The sequence below is a fragment of the Nestor notabilis genome, unplaced genomic scaffold, assembly GCF_000696875.1.
Source record: "Nestor notabilis isolate BGI_N333 unplaced genomic scaffold, ASM69687v1 scaffold1448, whole genome shotgun sequence".
Taxonomy (NCBI): Eukaryota; Metazoa; Chordata; class Aves; order Psittaciformes; family Psittacidae; genus Nestor; species Nestor notabilis.
Window position 1 is genome coordinate 38,777 of NW_009941283.1, and position 4,728 is coordinate 43,504.

Genomic DNA, 4,728 nt, shown 5'->3' on the forward strand with positions numbered 1-4,728 from the left:
AGTGTGTGGCAGCTGATATTGCTACTAATGCTGCCAGGAGACAGCAGTGAAAACGGGGTAGGGGGCGGGGAGGGTGTTGTCTTAGTACAGACACTTGTCAGAAAGAACATCAGGCCAGCACTCAGCTGGGCTTCAGGTGCACTGTGGGGAAGGGCATCTCTTGCTAATGGATATATTAAATCAAGACCTGTTAGGCTTACAAATAAACGTGAGTAAAGTGTTTATGCTTAGGTGTGAGGTCTGTATGCAATATGCCTGGCATGAGGGGCTGCTCTGAGTTTTGCTGCAACCTGCTAGAGAGAAAGAAAGGAGCTGATGCAAAGAGTCACAAAAAAAAAGAATAAAAACGGGAGGGGGGAAATATCTGTCTCCTTAAATGTCTGTCCTTCTGTGGAAATTATGTGATGATAGCTCTGTCTTGCTATTGAGTTTTCTCTAAAAATAAACTGGGATGTTATTTGAGCTTTTCCAAAATGTAACATGCAGAAACTACATGAAGAATTAGGACAGAGCGGTGAAGGCAAGAGAGAAAGGTCAGCAGACTGGCCACGTTTGGAGCTGCAGCTCCTCAGATTACTTGGTAATGCTACTTAGAGCAAAAACTCTGGTTTGCCTGGCAGGAGACTCTCAAGCATTGCTGAAGAGCTGTGGATTGACCTTTCTGACGGCTAGGGTTTTCAGAACTTGAACAGAACTGTGAGTGGGACATAACGGGCTAGAGGATGAGGAATTAATTCAGGACTAGAAAAGAAAGCCAACCATATACTGGGCTGCATCAAAAGGAGCATGACCAGCAGGTCAAGGGAGGTGATCCTGCCCCTCTACTCTGCTCTCGTGAAACCCCACTTGGAGTACTGGGTGCAGTTCTGGTGTCCTCAACATAAGAAGGACATGGAGCTGTTGGAGCAAGTCCAGAGGAGGGCCATGAGGATGATAAGGGAACTGCAGCACCTCCCATATGAAGACAGGCTGAGAAAGTTGGGGCTGTTCAGCCTGGAGAAGAGAAGGCTGCGTGGAGACCTCATAGCAGCCTTCCAGTATCTGAAGGGAGCTTACAAAGATGCTGGACAGGGACTCCTCATTAGGGACTGTAGTGATAGGACAAGGGGTAATGGGTTTAGACTTAAACAGGGGAAGTCCAGGTTAGATGTAAGGAAGAAGTTCTTTACTGTGAGGGTGGTGAGGCACTGGAACAGGTTGCCCAAAGTGGTGGTGAATGCTCTATCCCTGGCAGTGTTCAAGGCCAGGCTGGACAGAGCCTTGGGCGACATGGTCTAGTGTGAGGTGTCCCTGCCCGCAGCAGAGGGCTGGAACTAGATGATCTTAAGATCCTTTCTAACCCAAACTAGTTTGTGATTATGTGACTGTTACCCAGCACACCTGAACAATTCCTCTCAGATTTTCTGGCTTTCACAAGCTCAACCTCTTTGCTTCCCCAATAATTTTTTATTTTGATTTCTTTGGATTTGCTTCTTACCCATGACAAAGCATTGATCTTTCTGGAGTGATTTTATTTCCCAAGGTTAGGTGTTAAGGCTCGGCCTGACGTTAGAGAACTTTGCAACAGAAATGCATAAAATTAGGATGTGATTCTTCTTGATGCCTAGCGGCAAAAGATCAAATGTGTAATCTAAGCGAGATGAAAAGCTTATTGAGTGGGAAATCCGGCTAGAACGGGAAGGTAAAACCCAAGGGTGCAGACTGCAGGAGCACCGCTAGATGACGGTAACGCCTCTCCTACCGCTGCAGCTATTCCTGGCGCTCCTCCAGGAGCTGCCGGGGTTTCCCACACTGCTGGGAAGGAAAAATTCAACTGAACCTTCCCACTGCTCCGACAGCTCACCCGCACGCCTGCATCAGCCAGAAAGCCTGCAGCCATGGCCTGCACTTTTACATTTAGGGGTCTGGGCAAACCGGTCTGAAGTGTGGTCACAGGAGCACCAGAGGTTTTCTGTTCAGTGGCACAGGCACAAGGGGATGGCTCTGCTCCCTGCTTGCAGCCTGTATATCACACTGGAAACCATCTTAACTATAATTAAACACTTTCCTAACTTGCTTTTCTATAAAAGCAACTGCTCCAGTTGCCGCAAAGGTATTGCACAACCGTGTTCTGCACCCTGCCCAAGTTGGGAACTGCCCACAGCACAATCTTTGTGCTAGGATGTGACCAATTTACAGATTTCTTCAGGCCAGCACATCCTTTATAGGCCTATTATGCAGGGAGAGGAGTGGGGGAGGAAAGAGATGAAGAAATTTAGCCCAGGTTTCTGCTGGGTCAGTGTACTCGTAAGAGCAGGAAGTAAGATCAGATCCCAAATGACAAGTGGGCAGCAGGGAATACAGCCCAGCTGTGGATTTCAGGTTTGTGCTCCTAATTGCCAGCTGATGTTTTATGGAGACTAGATAATTGCTCTGGTTCGATGATACCATCTAATGTTTGTAACATGTGACCCATATGATGGAGAGTTTACTAGATAGTCAACATTACACAAATTTGAAATGTTTATTAGAAAAAAAAAATCCTAATTAAAAAATGTTTTATTTACAGCTTTACAGAAACTTTTTCTTCCTAAGATGACTTCCTCAAAATACTGTTGCTCATCTGATGAGCTTATGTGCTCATGTTTGTAGTTGTGCTTTATAAACACTTTGAGTGGGTCAGTTTTTAAATCATAAATACAGACAGACTGGATGTGCTACAACAGATCTTAAAAATGACTGAGGAGGAAGAAATGAAAAATAAGAATGTTAATGCTCAGGGGAAAATGTGCATATCCTATGAAGATGAAGACAGGGGCAAAGATAAGAGAACTAAACAATGGAAAACATGACCTAGTAGTCAAACCATGAGGCCGTTAAGTCAGCAGCTGCAGGGCTTTCGAGCTGTGTTCTCACAAACCCAAACTGTGGGACTTCAGACAAAGTATCTTTAACTTTGCCTGAAGGGCTGTCACTTTTGCAAAGGGACCTGTATCAAAACATGCACTTACAAGAGTATAGACGCAGCGTTGGCTCCTATTTATTTATTGTCCTTCTAAAACACAGTTGAAACATAGCTGGGGTCTTATCATCCTAGCAAAACAGCACAGTTGTTTTAACGGTGATACAGCAGAAATAGGTCAGAGCCGAGTCATTTGGCACTGGCTGGTTCAGAGGCCAGACATGCCACTGGCCTCGCCCTTTGAAAATGTCATTTCTGAAATCCATGGAGAAGAGGCACTGCAGAAATACAAGGTTATGCCATGCTGCCAAAGGAAGATAAAAGGGGAATGAGACAGACACACTGTTGCATTAAATATTTGATTTAGGGTCTGTTTGAAATTGCTATCAAATGAAACAAATTATGTTTTCATATGTGGTTGGTGTTAAAGTACAAACCAGTTTCAAAGTTAGATCAGATCTTTGGGCAACCCAGAAGAATTTCTCTGATTTTTAGATACCATTTATTCCAGCTGGGTGTGAAATCCTAAAGGAAATACACTCAGCTATCTGACCAACTAATAGTTTGGTTAATCAGACTGCCTGTAACCCATAAAAGTTCAGCTTTCTGAGGGAAAAAGGATGATTACTGGCTGCTCCTTCTATTACTTTGTCCATTTTACAAGCAGTAATTTCATAATGCTATTATTTAATACTAGCAATTGGGTCATTTCTCTCATTGTGTACTAGGAAACACGATCAGCAAAATGATTTAAATATTAATTTTACACAGTATTCTCTCAGTTCCTGTGTGCTATTACAGCTCCTTGGATATTTTTGTTCATCCTTACCTGACTTTCCAATTTCTTGCCTTTCTTTTTGCAACCATAAAATACATATTATGTGTTATTGTATTCCACATCAATAACACAGCGAAATTTGACATATTTTTTATGGTTCATTTCCTAAATATCAACTATTTGAATTCTTTGTATTTTTGGACACTAGAACCCTTCCTGAGGTGAATGTCGTCTTTCTGTGTTCAGGAAAACATCTTCTATGCTGTATCCTTGCAGTTTGTGAGATACGTTTTTTCATGGATCTTCAAAAACGGGAAGTGGGAAGAAACAGCAAAACAAATGTCTACTTCTGTAAGACTTCTTTATTGGATTTTTTTTTTTAATTTGCTTCTTCATTCTCACTAGGGAAAGTGAGAGTCTGAATGTCAAAACATAGCGAGTGAAAGAAGAATCCCCTTACTCACCCAGAAAGTAATGCATAGGCAATGAGAGTGTCAGCTACAAAATGCAGATGTCTTACATCTTCCCACAGATGCTGTCAGCCCAGGAAGAACACTGCTAGGCAAAGGAGGAGAGCTGATTTATTGCATGTAGCTCAGATGTCAGCTTTATTCCCGAGTCTAAAAACATCACCATGATATAGAGCGAGTGTAGGTGGTGGTAGGTTTGCTTTTCTTTCTCCCCCGCGACTACCCTAATTCCTCTCTGTTACTTCCCAAGTCTGGAGCGGGTCCAGAGAACGGCAATGGAGCTGCTGAAGGGCCTGGAGCACAAGCCTGATGAGGAATGGCTAGTTGATTCTCTGATTCTAAAATACGGATATCCCAGTCGCCCCGGTGCCCAGGGCCAGTCGGTGCACCGCCCGCACCCGCAGCACCTTTCCCCCCGCCCGCTTCCTTCTACCAAACACAGTCAGAACCGGCCCCTCTCCCCACGGCCTGTGCCGAGCATCACGACGGCTAACGCGAGCGCTGCCCGGCCGGACACATCACATCCTCCGGGAAGCGGC